Source organism: Hordeum vulgare, chromosome 5H (assembly GCF_904849725.1).
Source record: "Hordeum vulgare subsp. vulgare chromosome 5H, MorexV3_pseudomolecules_assembly, whole genome shotgun sequence".
Lineage (NCBI taxonomy): Eukaryota > Viridiplantae > Streptophyta > Magnoliopsida > Poales > Poaceae > Hordeum > Hordeum vulgare.
This window is the reverse complement of record NC_058522.1, coordinates 441,329,529-441,350,023: the sequence shown is the minus strand read 5'-3', so window position 1 is coordinate 441,350,023 and position 20,495 is coordinate 441,329,529.

Below are 20,495 nucleotides of genomic sequence, written 5' to 3'. Positions count from 1 at the left end.
TTATGCATGGGTCGTGAGATCCTCTTCGGCGCACTCTCCTTCATCGTCGACGATTCGGCATGGCTTCGGGATGCGTCTCTCGACGTCGAGGCGCTCCCCAGTCGCGGGGCTACGCACTTCTCTGTCGGTGCCCGCGGCGTCCTTCTTCTCCAGCAGTCGGCCCCGGTGTCGACCTTCGCCCCCGTCACGCGCCGCAACAAGCGGTCCCGTCGTCCGCGGCTCCAACGTTGGGTGCGACACGCCCAGGCGCGCCAGAATGCGTCCTCTCAAGTGGCGGTCCTCGAGTCGGTTGTGGTCGCTCCGCCGTCCCAGTGCTTGGACTCAGTTTCAACTGAGTTACCTTCCGAGTACTTGGGTCGCGGGCCTGCAGCCGAAGTTCTCATGGAAAATTCCCATGAAAGTCCCCACCGGACTGGTCGGAACGAGCACGAGGTCGGCAAATCGTCCGACGCTCGCCGTCAACACCACCGTTCTGCCAGTCGACGCACTCGTCAGAGCAATGTCGAGGTGTTCCGTACACCCGTCCTCAACCTGGCTGCCGCTGCCAAGATAGATGATTCCCTCCAACCGACTGATTCAGAGGCTGGTAGAGGGATCGGGCAGATTCGTGCCCTATTGCACACAACGCAGCAGCAGAATTCGGCGGTCTCCCAGTCGCACAACAAGATCCACAACAGTTATGTTCACGCGAACACGCATCGGCCGGTTTATATCCCCCACTCTCATCAGCGACGCAGAGGGGGCAACCGTTCCACGAATCCCAAAGATCGTCGCCGTTCACGCACCCCTCCGCGGGGTGGGCCTTACGGGCCCCGACATCACGATGATCGGCGTTCAGTCGGTGACACGTATGATCCAAGGCCCGACGCAAGAGGGTACATCGCCCAGAGGAAGGTCGACAGGAGTCGAGCCCACCGTGATGGTCACGATAGAGACCGTCCGAGTGGAAGCAGGACTATCATCTCTGGCCCCGAGTGTTTCAGTCGGGCCATCCGTTCGGCTGACATCCCTCCCAACTTCCGATTGGCGACGTGGATCAGTAAGTTCACAGGAGAATCCAAGCCAGAAACGTGGCTGGACGACTACCGAGTGGTGGTCCAGATCGGTGGCGGAGATGACCAGGTCGCCATGAAACATCTCCCCCTGATGCTCGACGGCTCGGCACGAGCGTGGCTGAACCAGTTGGCTCCATCAAGCATCTACAGCTGGGCAGATCTGTCCCGAGTGTTCATCAGGACCTTCGAGGGCACGTGCAAACGTCCTGCTGGTCTCGTGGAGCTCCAGCACTGCGTCCAGAAGCAGAATGAGCCCCTGCACGATTTCATCCAGCGCTGGCCGACCCTCTACCACACGGTGGAGAACGTCACAGAGCATCAAGCAGTCTGTGCCTTCAAGGCAGGCGTGCGGTACAGAGATCTGTACCTGAAGTTCGGTCGGACAGGCGACATCTCCATGAGCAAGATGATGGAGATAGACGCACGCTATGCAAATGGCGAAGAAGAGGACCGCATACGTAGCGGCAAGCACAAGGCAGTCGCCGACGGAGATGGGAACAGCAATCGGAAGCAAAAGCAGAAAGCTCCGTCCACTCCGCAGGCAGAGGCAGCAGCCGTTACCAATGCCAAGTTCAAGGGCAAGGGGAAAGCTTAGTACACCCCCAAGAAGAAGCAGTTCGGGAACTCCATCCTGGATCAGCCATGTCCAATCCACACTAAGATGGACGAGGAAGGCAACGCCATATTCCCGAAGCACACCACTCGGCAATGTCGTCTCCTGATCCAAGGGTTCGGCGAAGGGCAGCCGAGTGAAAAGGACAACGAGCAGGATGATGAGGACAAGGAGGATCCATTCCCCCAAGTCCACGCAACATTTATGATTTTTGCTGACGTGGAAAGCAAGAGTCGACTGAAGCTGGTGAACAAGGAGGTGAACATGGCCACCCCAACCAACCCCACGTTCCTCAAATGGTCTCAGACTGCGATCACCTTTGATCAGTCAGATCATCCAGCACACGTGCCCACCCCGGGGAGGCAGGCTCTGGTAGTCGACCCGGTGGTGGAAGGAGTCCGACTGCGCAAAGTCCTCATGGATGGCGGAAGCGGCTTGAACATCATGTACGCTGACACTCTCAAGGGGATGGGCATTCCGATGTCCAAACTTAGCGAGAGCAGCATGCAGTTCCACGGAGTCGTCCCAGGACGAAAGGCCAAGCCACTCGGCTAGATCGCGTTGGACGTCGTTTTCGGCTCCGACAAGAACTTCCGCAAGGAAAAGCTGACATTCGAGGTGGTGGACTTCCAGAGCGCATACCATGCGATTCTGGGCCGTCCGGCGTATGCGCGTTTCATGGCCCGTCCATGTTACGTGTATTTGAAGCTGAAGATGCGGGGTCCCAAAGGCGTGATCACGATCACAGGCAATCGGCAGCGGGCCGAGGAGTGTCTGCAGCAGGGGTCGAGAATTGCCGATCAGTAGATGGCTATCCTCGAGCTGGATGAGTACAAGAAGACAGCCGACCCCGCTGACTTGATGCGTTCGAAGAAGCCAGCTTCGGAGTCCGCATTCCAGTCGGCGGGCGACACGAAGAAAGTCAGCATCCACCCGACGGACGACACCGCCGCCCCGACGAACATCTCCAGCACCCTTGATCCAAAATAGGAAGCCGAGCTCATCCAATTCCTCCGTGAGAACTGGGACATTTTCGCATGGAAGCCCGCTGACATGCCAGGTGTACCCAGGGAGTTGGCTGAGCACCGACTGCATGTGGATCCTACTGCTCGGCCCATCCGAGAACGCCTGCGTCGGTCCGCCGCGCACAAAAGGAAGGCAATCGGAGAGGAGGTGGCTAAACTTTTGGCAGCCAGCTTCATTCGCGAGGTACACCACTCCGAGTGGCTCGCCAATGTTTTCATGGTGCCCAAGAAGGACAAGTCCCTCCGTATGTGCATCGACTTCAAGCATCTCAATAAGGTCTGCCCGAAAGATCATTTCCCGCTCCCCCGCATTGATCAAATTGTCGATTCGACTGCGGGTTGCGAGCGTTTATCATTCCTTGATGCCTATTCGGGCTATCATCAGATCCGTCTGTATGGTCCGGATGAATTAAAAACAGCCTTCATCACCCCATTCGGGTGTTTCTGCTACATCACTATGCCATTCGGTTTGAAGAATGCAGGACCAACTTTTATGCGCAAGATCCAGAAATGCCTCCTTGACCAGATCGGTCGAAATGTGGAGGCATATATGGACGATATCGTAGTCAAGTCACGCAAAGGTTCCGACCTGCTGACTGACTTGGTAGAACATTCGCCAACCTTCGTAGGTACGATATCAAGCTCAACCCTACCAAGTGTTCATTCGGTGTTCCTAGCGGAAAGTTACTTGGTTTCTTCGTTTCCGAACGAGGAATCGATGTCAACCCCGAAAAGATCGGGACCATCGTCCGAATGGAGCGGCCGGTCAGAATACATGATGTTCAAAGGCTCACAGGTTGCCTAGCGGCTTTGAGCAGGTTTATCGCTCGACTCGGCGAGAAGGCGTTGCCTCTGTACTGACTCATGAAGAAATTAGATACTTTCGAGTGGACAGACGAAGCCCAGATTGCATTCGACGACCTCGAAGCCCTGCTTTCCACCCAGTCGGTTCTTACTGCCCCGCTCAGTAAAGAACCCCTTCTTCTGTACATCGCGGCTACAAATCAAGTCGTCAGCACTGTTCTCACAGTCGAACGTGAAGAAGAAGGCAAAGCGTACAAGGTTCAGCGGCCAGTATATTATGTCTCCGAAGTCCTGACTCCTTCCAAGCAGAGGTATCCCCATTATCAAAAGCTTATTTATGGGATCTACATGACTGCAAAGAAGGTGGCTCATTATTTCCAAGACCATTCGGTGTCTGTCGTTTCTGATGCTCCGTTGTCGGAAATCCTCCACAATCGAGACGCATCAGGCAGAGTGGCGAAGTGGGCTATGGAGATGTTATACTGCGACATCAAGTTCGAAGCCAAGAAGGCTATAAAGTCTCAAGCTCTGGCTGACTTCATAGCAGAATGGGTAGAACAACAGCAACCAACTCACATCTACTCGGCTCATTGGACTATGTTCTTCAATGGGTCCAAGATGTTGAATGGCTCCGGCGCTGGCGTAGTAATTATATCGCCAAAAGGTGATAAACTTAAGTATGTGTTGCAGATACATTTCGATTCCTCCAACAATGAGGCAGAGTATGAAGCTCTCCTTTATGGATTGCGCATGGCCATCTCATTCGGCGTCCGTCGCCTGATGGTCTATGGCGATTCAGATTTGGTGGTTAATCAAGTGATGAAGGAGTGGGATGTCAGGAGCCCACCATGACTGCATACTGCAGCGCAGTAAGGAAGCTCGAGAAAAAGTTTGAAGGTCTGGAACTTCACCATGTTCCGCGACTGAAAAACCAAGCAGCTGATGAGTTGGCAAAACTCGGATCCACTCGGAGACCAGTCCCGAGTGATGTTTGCCTTGAGCACCTACATCTCCCTTCGGTAAAAGTAGATCCTTTTACACAGGAACCGGTACAACCGAAGAGTTCAACAGATCCGACTGAAGTCGAGGTCCACGCTGTCGTTGATTTGATCATGGATATTCTTGCTATCATCCCCGATTGGACTGTGCCGTTCATTGCATACATCCCGAGGCAAGAATTACCAGAGGACGAAGTCCAAGCGAGGCAGATTGTCCGCAGGTCGAAGTCCTTCACCGTCATTGATGGCCAGTTGTACAAGTGTTTCAGGAGTCCTTCAGCGATGCATCTCCCCTGAGGAGGGACAGTTAATCCTGGAAGAAATTCACTCGGGAACCTGCGGCCATCATGCCTCCTCAAGAGCAATCGTCGCCAAAGCATTCAGAGCTGGCTTCTTCTGGTTGCAGGCAAATGAAATGGCAAAGGATATGGTCGACCGATGTGAAGGCTGTCAGTTCTATTCGAACAAATCCTACAAGCCAACGTCTGCGCTGAAGACAATCCCTCTTGTTTGGCCGTTCGTAGTGTGGGGATTGGATACCATCGGTCCATTCAGAACAGTCCAAGGGGGATTCACCCATCTGTTGGTAGCAGTCGACAAGTTCACCAAGTGGATTGAAGCCAAGCCCATCAAGAAGCTCGATGCCCTTACGGCCATCAAATTTGTGAGAGACATCATCTCAAGATTCGGAGTCCCAGCATAATCACTGACAATGGCACAAACTTTGACTCGGACAGATTCAAAGGTTTTTGCACAGGCCAAGGTATCCGAGCGGATTTTGCATCTGTGCGCACCCTCAAACCAACGGGCAAGCAGAGCGGGCGAACAGACTTATTCTTCAAGGGTTGAAGCCTCGACTCCTGCGAGAAGTTGGGCATGCCGCCGGCGCATGGGTCACCGAGCTGCCTTCGGTGTTGTGGGGCCTCCGCACAACTCCGAATAGATCTACAGGGCGATCCCCGTTCTTCCTCGTTTATGGAGCAGAGGCGGTCCTTCCGAGTGACTTGCTTCACAACTCTCCACGAGTCGAACTCTTCTCTGAAGCCGAAGCAGAGCAAGCCTGGAAAGACGGAGTGGATCTACAAGAAGAAGAGCGCGAGATGGCACTGACCCGCTCAACAATTTATCAACAAGACCTGCGGTGATTTCACGCGCGGCACGTCAGGAGTCGCACATTCCAAGCAGGCGACCTAGTGCTCCGAGTGGACCAGCAGAGGCCTCACAAGTTGGCTCCCGCCTGGGAAGGACCCTTCATCATCTCTAAGGTGCTCAACAACGGAGCATATCGACTCTACAACCTCGATAGGGAAACGGACGAGCCGCGAGCATGGAACAGAGATCTCCTGAAGCGCTTCTACACATGACCGCCGACGGAGGCAATGTAAAGAACAAGTATCATTGAAGTAATACAAAGCAGACTGATTTTTTGCAGGTCCAAAATTCTTCCGCGTTTGCAGACTCCGGTCTAAAAAACTCTCTCCGAGTGTGCGCTAACAGCCGCACTCGGGGACTTAGCTACGACCCAGAGTCACCTAAGTAAAAACTCTCTCCGAGTGTGCGCTAACAGCCGCACTCGGGGACTTAGCTGCGACCCAGAGTCGCCTAAGTAAAAACTCTCTCCGAGTGTGCGCTAACAGCGGCACTCGGGGACTTAGCTGCGACCCAGAGTCGCCTAAGTAAAAAAATCTCTCCGAGTGTGCCCTAACAGCCGCACTTGGGGACTTAGCTGCGACCCAGAGTCGCCTAAGTAAAAAACTCTCTCCGAGTGTGCCCTAACAGCCGCACTCGGGGACTTAGCTGCGATCCAGAATCGCCTAAGTACAAACTCTCTCCGAGTGTGCACTAAAAGTCGCACTCGGGGACTTAGCTGCGATCCAGAATCGCCTAAGTACAAACTCGCTCTAAGTGTGCACTAACAGCCGCACTCGGGGACTTAGCTGCGATCCAGAATCGCCTAAGTACAAACTCGCTCCGAGTGTGCACTAATAGCCGCACTCGAGGACTTAGCTGCGATTCAGAATCGCCTAAGTACAAAACTCGCTCCGAGTGCGCACTAAAAGCCGCACTCGGAGACTTAGCTGCGATCCAGAATCGCCTAAGTAAAAAAGCTTCCTTCGAGTGTATCCTCGAGATCCACTCGGAGGCTTAGCAGACCCTCATTGAGGCTCATGTGGATGTGAAGACAACTGACAACTACATGAGTTCAAACTCGCTCCGAGTGCGCACTAAAAGCCGCACTTGGGGACTTAGCTGCGATCCAGAATCGCCTAAGTAAAAAAGCTTCCTTCGAGTTTATCCTCGAGATCCACTCGGAGGCTTAGCAAACCCTCATTGAGGCTCATGTGGATGTGAAGACAACTGACAACTACATGAGTATCAACTCACTCTGAGTGCGTACGAGATGCCGCACTCGGGGACTTAGCTGCGATCCAGAATCGCCTAAGTAAAAAGCTTCCTTTGAGTGTATCCTCGAGATCCACTCGGAGGCTTAGCAGACCCTCATTGAGGCTCATGTGGATGTGAAGACAACTGACAATTACATGCTCCGCATGTTTGCCATTGGCTTCACCAAGAAACGCCAAACAAAAACCACAAGCCAAAATCGTGTCAAAAAAACTTGGCGAAAGAAGAGCAAAATATTCGATTCGAATTCAAAGTTGGATCTACGATAGTCGGCTCGGTGTGGATCAAGCTTATCCACACCGAACCACGAATGTGACAGCCAACAGCAGTGGCCCAAGTTTGATACAGATACCACTCGGCATTACCGAGGTAAAGTTTTTCAAGCGTCATCAGGACTGGCACGGGGACTGGCAGGCTCCACAAAGGTCTCAAGGTCGATCCCGTCCGCGATACGAGTGGCTCTCTCCAGGAAGGTCTCCATGAAATCTTCGAATCGAAGCTTCTTGGTGTTGGCGACCTGCAACGCCTTCAGCTTTTCTTCGTGAGCCTCCTTGTAGTGCACTCGGACCAGCGATAGCGCCAAGTCCGCACCACAATGAGCGACAGACTTCTTCCATGCGTGCACTCTGTTCGGGACGTCCTCCAGCCGAGTCATCAACCCTTCTATTTCCTGCCGGGAATCGCCTTCGGGCCACAGCTCCTTGTCGATCCGGCCGATGACTTCTCTCAGACGGCCGATGAAAGGTCCCACTCTTCCAAGGCGAATATGTGCTCGGAGCATGTCCCGATTGGCTTCGTCGCCGAGTGGAACGTTCGGAACAACCGACCGTTCAATGTCGGCTGCTTCAGCCTCAGCGTCCAGACAAAAATCTGCAAAGAAAAGACGAGCAAAAAGTAAGCGCAGAATGAATTACAAAGTCAAGAAGCACTCGGCAAAAAGCTTACCACCGAGCAGTGCAATCATCTTCCTTGCCCAGTCGTTGACATACTTCTCCTGCGTTGAAATGCATCGTCGGTTCATCACCTTCATCTGACCCATCAGTTGAGTTCTTTGCTTGCCCATTTTCTCAATTTCGGCCACCAATGCCTTGTTGGTCTCCCGGGACTCCTCCAAAGACTTCTCTCGGTCAGCAAGAGCCCCCTTCACACCAGCCAAGTCATTCACAGCCGCCTCCAATTCCGCAGCAAGCTGAACCTTTTCAGCCTTCAGAGCATTGTACGCGGATCCCATTTCGCAAGTCTTCTACCAAATCAGCGCAAAGGGAAGCTCAGACACATTCAACAAACAAAACAATCAAAGTTCTTCAGACCCCTGCCGATGCAAGCACTCGACAGTGGTCTCGGGGACTACACCCAGTGGGTTCACTAAGAGTGACCCCACTGGCATGAAGCTCGAACAGGTCGGCCCTATTGAGCTCCATGACAAACAGACAAATCTACGAGAATGCTATTACCCGACCTGAGTAACACTACTCTTGGGGACTACATCCAGTGGATGCACTCCGAGTGCCCCCACTGGTAATATTCGGGCAAACCAGCTCTGATCTGCTCAGATAACGGGCAATACATATAAAGACAACTGCCGGTGCAAACACTCGACAGAAGTCTCGGGGACTACACCCACTGGGTTCACTCTGAGTGAACCCACTGCAAAATAATACTACTGTATTAAACCCCCAGTGGGTTACAAGAGGGAAGTAAACACTTACTAGCGCACTTACTCGGATATCCTCTCGGAGCTCCAAGCTTCTCTTGTACAAAGACGCGATGGAGGCGTACGCTCCCTTGGCATCACCCACCATCAACTCCACCTGCACCATGGCCTCCTTGGCGGCTCCCTCTTGGTATTCCGGGAGGTGTCGGGCGTCGTACTTGACGGTCGATGGACCTGGCACGACAGAAGACTCCTTGGGCATCCCAAGTCCCGCTCCAGTCGGTTCCGCCGCGAGGGACACCGCCTCAGTCGACGACATCGGCTCGGTCGGCGGCGCGTCCATGGTGGGAGCAGCAGCAGATGGAACAACCTCAAGGACAGGCACCAAAGTTGGCCCTGATCCCCTTTGGTCGTCCTCCTCCAGATGAATCACCTCCGAAGGAAGCCCGACTGAACAACATGAGGTTGCAGAAAAAGGGCAAGATGAAAGATAGCACTCGCGAAACAATAATGCAAACTCTCGTAGTCGTCACAACGTACCTTGCTGGGATGTGGCAGCGTTATCCGTATCCATGGGATCATCGTCCTGGCGCGGCAGAGAGGTGGCGGAGGTAGCAGCTCTGTCGAGTAAAATCCACTCGATCGATAAGCATGAGTTCAATCAAATATTGAAAGAAGATGGGAGAACAAGACACTTACGCTGAGGCAACTGGAACAGCGATCCTCATCCGAGGCAAAGCTTTTCGAGGCTTGGACCCACTCGGTTTGGCCACCTTGGACGGTTGGTCCGTGGGCTCGGCAGCAGCGTCCCTGGTCCTCTTCACGCTCCGAGCACTCAGAGCCACGAGAGGAGCTGGCGGAGCACTCGGAGCCACGGGAGAAGCAGGCGGAGCACTCGGAGCTGCTCGAGGAGCCGGCGGAGCCGCGGGTTCGTGATGGCGCTTAGTTCGAGGCTCTGATGGTGGAGGTGGCGAGCTCTGCTCCCCAACCTCCCCGTCCTCCTCTTAAGACTCCTCCTCCGTCTCCCCACTGTCGGAGACGTACTCGGCGCTATCCACGCTGCCCTCCTGGATGCCCTCCTCTTCCTCAGCGGGATTCCCGTTCGAGACGGGAGAATGCCAGTTGGTCCACTCCTGCACAAAATACAGTCGACAACGTCAGACACCAAGCGGCGACACAAGAAAAGCGATAAATCTAAGAATATTGAAAGCACTCGACAAGATGCACTCACCTCGTTCGGAGGAGGGTTGTCGGCGCGGAAGGGACTCACTCGCCGGGCTCCTTGGGGGTTGTCGCATGCGCCTGTGATGCCGCGGACCCACGCTGTCACCGTCTCCCCGGTCACGCACTCTGGGTGAGTCCGAGTGGAATCCTCAGGCCCCACATAGTGCCACATGGCGTGGTGTCGGGCTTGCAGCGGCTGGATGCGCCGACCCAGAAAAGTCTCCAGCAAGTTTGTACCGGTGACTCCCTTGGAGACGACGGCTATCAGCGCGTCAACCAGAGGCTGGATCTGGATCTTTTCCAACTTTGAGAGCGCAAGTTGCCTGGGAGGAGCCGGACGGTCTAGGCTAAAAGGCGGCAACCTAGTCGCAGCATTCGGACAAGCTATGTCCTGGCAGTAGAACCAGGTCGACTGCCAGTTCCTAACTGACTCGGACAACTGGAGAGGGGGGGTAGCTACTCTTCGTTTTCTTTTGGAAGCCTAAGCCCCCGCAGAGCTGGAGGAGATGGGTTTTATCATCCGACTGGCTAAGCTTTTTGACAGTCTGAGACCTAGCGGAGAAGATGTACTTAAAGATCCCCCAATGGGGGGACATCCAATAAAGCACTCACACAGAGTGACGAATGCGGCGAGATGGGCTATCGCGTTGGGAGGAAAATGATGGAGCTGCGCCCCGAAGTGATTCATAATACCTCTAAAGAAGGGGTGGGGAGGCAAGGAGAAGCCCCTGTACACGTCGCTGAGCAGCAAGACGCGCTCTCCCTCGTGCGGCGCCGGCTCCATCTTGCCCTCCGCCGGCAACCTCCATGACTTGTTGGCAATCATGCCTTGCTCCACCAGCTCCAGCAGGTCATCCGCCGTCACCGTGGAGGGGAGGAAATCCCCCTGGATCCAACCCGCCGGTAGTGCTCGCTGTCGCCGCTGAGCAGGGGCCGCCTTCTTCTTCTTCTTCTTCTGCGACTCGAGCTTGCTCGTCTGCCCCTTCTTCATGGTGAAGGCAGCAGATCCGCAGAGGAGGAGAGGAAGGAGGAGGCTTGGAACGCGCAGGGAGCTACGGGAGAAGCGGGGCGAGTGCGAGTAACAAGGGCAGCGCAACAAGAAACCCCCGCCGGAGAGGCTTAAATAAGGTTCCGACTGGGTCACTAACACGTGGCCCCGAAATCTTATCCCCCGACTGGCTGCTGCGATGTTAGTGGCGAAGATAAAGGCGCGGTAATCGAGGCGGCAGAAACTACTCGATGACGATGTCAACATCCCCCCTGAGCGCGTGGCAACCGAAATTTGAAGATCCCAGAAAATCCGCCGCTGTCAGTTTGACCGGTCACATCGAAAGATTCCGCGGAAGCACTCGGTCCCTGACGGTTCGTTTCACTGGTATATTCACTCGGATCACTGGTCGAAAGGATAAAATGGATCGAGGCAAACAATGCCAAAGTCACATCCATACCAGTCGGATCCGTACTCCAGACATCACTTCGTCATTCCAACCCCGATCCATTCGGGGACTAATGATGGGGTTATAGTCCCAGGGTAGGGTCATAGGCCTGCCCTATAGGTCCTACCCAAGGACTACCCTTCATAGATGGCAAGGCCCTTAGACAGTTCCGACTGAAGTAAGGACCCCCCATCATCCAGTCGGTGACGAGCATTCGGAGCATATTTATCGTACCGACTGAATTCCACTATGTACATTGTAACCTCCCAGGAGGACAACGGTCACACGTTTTCATACACCATTATTAGCATTTAAGGCATACGTTACATGTAACGTAGGCATTTATTCGCCACTACTCCACCCCTGTCCACCGGGCCATTGTGGAAGGCAGCGCACTCTATATAAGCCGCTCTTCCCCACTGGTGCAGGGGTTGGCATTTACTGTAATCCTATATTCCACTCGACACTAAGCTCCCAAGAGCACTGATATGTCGGGCTTTTACCTCCACCGTAGAGGGGCCTGAACTCATACAACCTCGCCGTAGCTAAGGCTCTGCTCATCCTTTCGTACCATACACATCTACTGTCAGACTTATACCCACAACATGAGGTATAGTATATTCAATAATAAAGTAGTATGGCTTTTATTGCGTTTTTCATGCCACTAGAATGACGGAAAATAAACGGCCAAGCTAGACACGTTAATTTATATAAAAATAGACGAAGTTTGATATGTTGCGGGATATCTTAAAATATACTTCTTGAGTTCCAAAATAAGTGATTCAAAAATGACTCAACTTTGCACTAACGTTAGTATGAAGTTAAGTTAATTTTTAAATAACTTATTTTGAAACGGAGGAAGTAATGAAATGGTATCCCTAATAGTAGAGCAACATGTCGTGTTGTTCTCCATGCCATTGGAAACAAAAAATATACGATGGGTTATCTACTGATGTTCATAAATTAATATAAAAATAAGATAAATTAAATATTTTCTTCATCCAAAAATGTAAGGCGTTTTTTGATTCTAGTATAGTGTTAAAAAAGTCTTACATTATAAAACGAAGGGAGTAGATGAGAGAACATGCAAAGAAGAAAGATATCTTGTACAACGATGAAAATAACAATCACTTTGGTGTCACACGATGTCCCTTCACCAAGAAAATGAACCACGATAGGAAGTTTTCCTCTCTTTATTCTCTCTTCTCCAACTCATTCCGTCATGACACCACCAACTGTCTATTTATAATTCTTATGAGAGCTTAAATTGGCTAAGATAAAAGGAAATAGATCATAAGTATTTTGTTATGTACTAAGATCAATTTACTACTACACATTCTTTGCTTGTGCTAGTTGTTTCTCTTTTATTAGATGGATGTTTTTACAAATAATATTTTTAGGTGTAGTGAAGGTTATCCTAGCATGCTCCATTATATTCTGAAGACACTTGGAGTGCAGGATACTGGGTTAATCAATTGCAAAAGCATGGATGTATTTTACTTGCAAACTCGTGATGTTTCATGTTATTGATTAGATACATCCTATTACCCACTTCTGTTTAGGCATTTAATTAAGCTTTTCAAGTTAAACTTTTGACTACTTGACTTACAGAAAATACACTCATCCATCGACGGGCCAACTTTGTCTATTTATTGTCTTCTTCACATCTTGATACAAAAATAAATCCCCGCATTGCAAGCATGAATACGTCAATATTATGTATTTTATTGCACATGTATGGGTTGTGCAAGCCAATAGTGAGGATATACAATGGCTACCACATGTTGAAACTACTCGTTTGTGTTAACAATGATTCATCTATATCGTGTTGACGATGTTGTACTGACATGAGTTGTTGATTAATGCTAGTTTGTGTATGTATTGTTATCTTCAAGATCTTGATTATTGTTAGTATTGTTGGCATTCATGTGCCTTTTTATATAAAAAAAAGTATAATGAAGAATACATGAGAATGACCCAGATCTGCTAGGATCAAATAAACCATCCATCACAAGTCCATTGAATGACGGTGGCTTCATAGGCTAGACTATTTTTCAAACGATTTCCCAGAATAAACAACAACGTGCATATTCAACACAAAAAAAACATATGTAAATTAGGTGAAGAATAAAACCCATCACAAATAAGCCTCGAGTTTGATGATTTCGAAGCACCCTCTTGGACGATGGGCCTCGCAACTACGGGAGATGAAGTCTTCTTGTAGTCATGATATGTCTATACAATAAGGGCGCCTCAGAGGCGTGACAACTGTATCTTTGCATTACATAGATTACTTTAAAAAATGTAGTTAAAATAGCAATAAAAATATACATAAGAGACACACACGTTAATTATTTGGATGAATACATAGCACATGAGTCCAACATAATTAATTGGTTTTTCCTCCTGTATGTTGGGAACGTTGCATGGAAAATAAAAAAATTCCTACACACACGCAAGATCTATCCATGGTGATGATCATCTATGAGAGGGGAGTTCGGATTCATATACCCTTGTAGATCGCTAAGCGGAAGCGTATATAACGTGGTTGATGTAGTGGAACACCTTCGTGATCCAGATCGCAGCCTGTCCCGCGATCTCATCACGACCCGTCCCGCGATCCCATCACGATTCATCCCGATCTAGTGCCGAACAGACGGCACCTTCGTGTTCAGCACACGTACAGCTCGATGACGATCACCGCCTTCTTGATCCAACAAGAGGGGAGGAGAGGTAGATGAGTTCTTCAGCACGGCGACATGGTGGTGGTGGTGTTAGAAATATGCCCTAGAGGCAATATTAAATTGGTTATATTATATTTCCTTGTTTATGATAATCGTTTATTATCCATGCTAGAATTGTATTGATTGGAAACTCAAATACATGTGTGGATACATAGACAACACACTGTCCCTAGTGAGCCTCTAGTTGACTAGCTCGTTGATCAATGATGGTCAAGGTTTCCTGGCCATAGGCAAGTGTTGTCACTTGATAACGGGATCACATCATTAGGAGAATAATGTGATGGACAAGACCCAAAATATGAACGTAGCATATGATCGTGTCAGTTTTTTGCTACTGTTTTCTACATGTCAATGTATCTGTTCCTATGACCATGAGATCATGCAATTCCCGGACACTGGAGGAATACCTTGTGTGTATCAAACTTTGCAACGTAACTGGGTGACTATAAAGGTGCTCTACAGGTATCTCCGAAGGTGCTCTACAAGACTGGGATTTGTCACTCCGTGCGACGGAGAGGTATCTCAGGACCCACTCGACAATACAACATCACAATAAGCCTTGCAAGCAATGTGTCTAAGGAGTGAGTCACGGGATCTTGTATCACGGAACGAGTAAAGAGACTTGACATTGACGAGATTGAACTAGGTATGGAGGTACCGACGATCGAATCTCGGACAGGTAACATACCGATGGACAAAGGGAAATGCATACGAGATTGATTGAATCCTTGACATCGTGGTTCGACAGATAAAGATCTTCATAGAATATGTAGGAACCAATATGGACATCCAGGTCCCGCTATTGGTTATTGATCGTAGAGGTGTCTCGGTCATGTCTGTATAGTTCTCGAACCCGCAGGGTCTGCACACTTAACGTTTGGTGACACTAGAGTAGTATTGGATATGTATGTTGGTGACCGAATGTTGTTCGGAGTCTCGGATGAGATTCCGGACATCACAAGGAGCTCCGGAATGGTTCGGAGGTAAAGATTTATATATGAGAAGCCCTATTTTGGCTACCGGAAAAGTTTCCGTTTTTATCGGTATTGTACCGGGAAGGTTCCAGAGGGTTGTGGAGGAGTACGGAAGGGTCCCTCCAGCCCCTAGGATGTGCATGGGATGTAAGGGCGTCCAAGCCTGGTTGGGACACCCCCGAAGGACCCATGCGGTTGGGAGGGAAGAGTCCCTAAAGGGGAAGGCACCTCCTAGGTGCCTTGGGGAGGGAGGAAACCTCCCTAGGCCCACGCCGCCTCCTTGGAGGAGGGGCTAGGGCTGCGACCCAACCCTCCTCCTAGCCTCCTATATATAGTGGGGGAGAGGGAGGGGCTGAACACATCAATTCCCACGCCCCGGTGGCAATCCTACCTCTCCCATAACTCCGTTTTCTCCTCATATCGGTTCCGGCAACGCTTGGCGAAGCCCTGCTGGCACTGCTCCACCATCATCTCCATCATGTTGTCGTGCTGGTTAAGATCCTATCTACTTCTCCTTCCTCTCTTGCTGGATCAAGAAGGAGGAGACGGCATCGAGGTGTACGTGTGCTGAATGTGGAGGTGTCGTCCGTCCGGCGCTAGATCAGGAAGGATCGTGATGAGATCGCGGGACGGATCGTGATGAGATTTGTGGGACGGGGTGCGATTTGGATAGCGAAGATGTTCATCTACATCAACCGTGTTATATACGCTTATGCTTAGAAATCTACAAGTGTATGTAGATTCACTCTCCCCACTCGTAGATGAGCATCGCCATGGATAGGTATTGCGTGCGCGTAGGAATTTTTTTGTTTCCCATGCAACGTTCCCCAAGAGTGGCATCATGAGCTAGGTTCATGCGTAGATGGTATCTCGAGTAGAACACAAAAGAGTTTGTGGGCGTTGATGTTCAATTTGCTGTCCTCCTTAGTCTTTTCTTGATTCAACGATATTGTTGAATTGAAGCGGCATGGACCAAACTTTACATGTACGCATACAAGAGACCGGTTTCATTAACTCACATGCAACTCGTTGCATAAAGATGACTAGCGGGTGTCTGTTTCTTCAACTTTAGTTGAATTGGATTTGACTAAGGTGGTCCTTGGAGAAGGTTAAATAGCAATTTGCATATCACCGTTGTGGCTTTGCGTAAGTAAGATGCGATGGTACTAGATACCCATAGCAGCCACGTAAAACATGCAAGAACAAATTAGAGGACGTCTAACTTGTTTTTTGCAGGGTATGCATGTGATGTGATATGGCCAAAGACATGATATGATATATTGGATGTATGAGATGATCATGTTGTAATAGTTAAATATCGACTTGCACGTCGATGCTACGGCAATCGACAGGAGCCATAGGGTTGTCTTTAAAAAAATTGTGCTTGGAGATGCTTTGCTTTATCGCTAGTAGTAGCTTTAGTAGTAACAACATAGTTAGTGTGAGAACCTCGATGGTAGCACAATGATGGAGATCATGGTGTGGTGCCTGTGACGATGGAGATCATGCCGATGCATTGGTGATGGAGATCAAGAAGCACAAGTTCATGGCCATATCATGTCACTTATGATTTGCATGTGATGTTAATCCTTTTATGCACCTTGTTTTGCTTAGGACGATGGAAGCATTATAAGGTGATCCCTCACTAAAATTTCAAGATAAAATTGTGTTCTCCCCGATTGTGCACCTTGCGACAGTTCGTCGTTTTGAGACACCACGTGATGATCGGGTGTGATAGACTCAACGTTCACATACAATGGGTGCAAAACAGTTGCACACGTGGAACATTCGGGTTAAACTTGACGAGCCTAGCATGTACAAACATGGCCTCGGAACACAAGAGACCGAAAGGTCAAACATGAATCATATAGTTGATATGATCAACATGGAGATTTTCACCATTGAAGCTAAACCCAACTCACGTGATGATCGGACTTGAGTTAGTGAATTTGGATCATGCGACACTCGAATGACTACAGGGATGTCAATTTGAGTGGGAGTTCTTAAGTAATATGATTAATTGAACTCATTATCATGAACATAGTCAAAAGGTCTTTGCAAATTATGTTGTAGCTTGCGATGTAGCTCTACTGTCTTTAATATGTACCTAGAGAAAATTTATTTGAAAGATGATAGTAGAAATTATGCAGACTAGGTCCATAAACTGAGTATTGTCCTCATTGCTGCACAAAAGGCTTATGTCCTTAATGCACCACTCGGTGTGCTAAACCCCGAGCGTCGTGTGTAGATGTTGCGAACATGTGACATACACATTTTTAATGACTACATGATAGTTCGGTGCATAATGCTTGAACGACTTAGAATTGAGGCGTTGAAGACATTTCAAACATCGCGGGACATACAGATGTTCCAAGGATGAAATTGGGATTTCAGGCTCGTGCCCTTGTTGAGAGGTATGAGACCTCCGACAAGATTCTTTGTCTACGAAGTAAGGGAGAAAAGCTCAATCATTGAGCATGTGCTTAGATTGTGTGAGTACTACAATCGCTTGAATCGAGTGGGAGTTGATCTTCCAGATAAGATAGTGATTGACATAGTTCTCCAAAGTCACTGCCACCAAGCTACAGAGCTTCATGATGAACTATAACATATCAGGGATAGATATGATGATCTTTGAGCTATTCGCGATGTTTGACACCGCGAAAGTAGAAATTAACTAGGAGCATCAATTGTTGATGGTTAGTAAAACCACTAGTTTCAAGAAGGGCAAGGGCAAGAAGGGATACTTCATGAAATGGCAAACCAGTTGATGCTCTAGTGAAGAAACCCAAGGTTGAACCCAAACCCGAGACTAAGTGCTTCCACAATGAGGGGAACGGTCACTGAAGCGGAACTACCCTAAATACTTGGTAGATGAGAAGGCTGGCAAAGTCGACAAAAGTATATTGGATATACATGATATTGATGTGTACCTTACTATTACTCCTAGTAGCACCAGAGTATTAGACACCGGTTCGGTTGCTAAGTGTTAGTAACTCGAAATTATAGCTACAGATTAAAGGATACTAGCAAGGGTGAGGTGATGATGTGTGATTGAAAGTAATTCCAAGGTTGATGTGATAAACATCGAACGCTCCCTCTACCATCGAGATTAGTGTCGAACCTAAATAAATATTATTTGGTGTTTGCGTTGAGCATGAACATGATTAGATCATGTTTATTGCAATACGATTATTCATTTAAAGAGAATAATGGTTATTCTATTTGCTTGAATAAATATCTTTAATGGTTTATTGAATCTCGATCGTAGTAATACACATGTTCATAATATTGTTGCCACAAGATGGAAAGTAGTAATGATAATACCACTTACTTGTGGCAGTGCCGCTTGAGTCATATTGGTGTAAAACGCATGAAGAAGCTCCATACTGATGGATCTTCGGACTCACTGGTTTTTGAATCGTTTGAGACATGTGAACCATGCCTATTGGTGTAAACGCATGAATAAACTCCATGCATATGGATTGTTTAGACTCACTTGATTTTGAATCACGTGAGACATACAAATCATGCCACTCGGGCAAGATGACTGAATACCTCGTTTTACAGTGAGATGGAACAAGAAAGTAACTTATTGGAAGTAATACATTTAGATGTATGTAGTCCAATGAGTGCCGAGGCACGCAGTGGATATCGTTATGTTCTTACTTCACAGATGATTTCAGTAGATACTAGTGTATTTGCTTGATGAAACACACATCTGGATTATTGAAAGGTTCAAGTAATTTCAGAGTGAAGTTGAAGATCGTCGTGACAAGAGGATAAAATGTCTATGATATGATCATAGAGATGAATATATGTGTTGCGAGTTTGGTACACAACTAAGACAATGTAAACATTGTTTAATAACTAAAGCCACCTGGAACACCATGGTGTGATGGTGTGTCCGAACGTCATAGCTACGCCCTATTGGGTATGGTGCATGCTATGATGTCTCTTATCGAATTACCACTATCGTTTTTGGGTTAGGCATTAGAGACAACCACATTCACTTTAAATGGGGCACCACATAATTCCGTTGAAATGACACCGTATGAACTATGGTTTGGAGAAACCTAAGTTGTCGTTTCTTGCAAGTTTGGGGCTGCGACGCTTATGTGAAAAAGTTTCACGTGATAAGTTCGAACCCAAAGAGGATAAATGCATCTTCATAGGACACCCAAAACAGTTGGGTATACCTCCTATCTCAGATCCGAATCAAAGTGTTTGTTTCTAGAAACGGGTCCTTTCTTGAGAAAAAGTTTCTCTCGGAAGAATTGAGTGGGAGGATGGTGGAACTTAATGAGGTTACTGAACCGTCACTTCAACCAGAGTGTAGCACGGCGCATGAAGTTGTTCCTGTGGCACCTACCCCAATTGAAGTGGAAGCTGATGATAGTGATCATGAAGCTTCAGATCAAGTTACTACAAACCTCGTAGGCGAAAAAGGTCACGTACTCCTCTAGAGTGGTACGGTAACCCTGTCTTGGAGGTCATGTTGTTGGACAACAATGAACCTACGAGCTATGGAGAAGCGATGGTGGGCCTGGATTCCGACGAATGGCTAGACGCCATGAAATCTGAGATAGAATCCATGTATGAAAATAAAGTGTAGACTTTGGAAGAACTACTTGATGGTCGTGAGGCTATTAGGTACAGATGGATCTTTAAAAGGAAGACATACGATGATGGTCAAAAGTCACCATTAAGAAAGCTCGACTTGTCGCAAAGATGTTTTCCGACAAGTTCAAGGAGTTGACTATGATGAGACTTTCTCACTCATAGCGATGCTAAAAGTCTGTTGGAATTATATTAGCAGTTGTTGCATTATTTATGAAATATTACAAATATGATGTCAAAACATTGTTTCCTCGACGGTTTCCTTGAGGAAAGGTTGTATGTGATACAACCAGACGGTTTTGTCGATCCTAAGGATGCTAACAAGTATGCAAGCTCCAACGATCTTTCTATGGACTGCAGGAAGCATCTCGGAGTTGAAATATACGCTTTGATGAGATGATCAAATATTTTGGCTTTATGCAAAGTTTATGAGAAACTTGTATTTCCAAAGAAGTGAGTGGGAGCACTATAGAATTTCTGATGAGTATATGTGGTTAACATATTGGAAATGATGTAGAATTTTTGGAAATCATATAGGGTTGTTTGAAAAGTGTTTTTCAAAGGAAAACCTAGATTAAGCTACTTGAAAATTGAGCATCAAGATCTATAGAGATAGATCAAGACGCTTGATAAAACTTTCAATGAAATGCATGCCTTGACAAGTTTTTGAAGGAGTTCAAAATAGATCGGCAAAGAAGGGGTTCTTGGCTGTGTTGTAAGGTGTGAATATTGAGTAAGACTCAAAACTCGACCACGAGAAAAGAAAGAGAAAGGACGAAGTACGTCCCCTATGCCTTAGCTATAGGCTCTACAGTATGCTATGTTGTGTACCACACCTAATGTGTGCCTTGTCATAAATCTGTAAGGGGTACTAGAGTGATCCAAGAATGGATCACTGGACAGCGGTCAAAGTTATCCTTAGTAACTAGTGGAGTAAGGAATTTT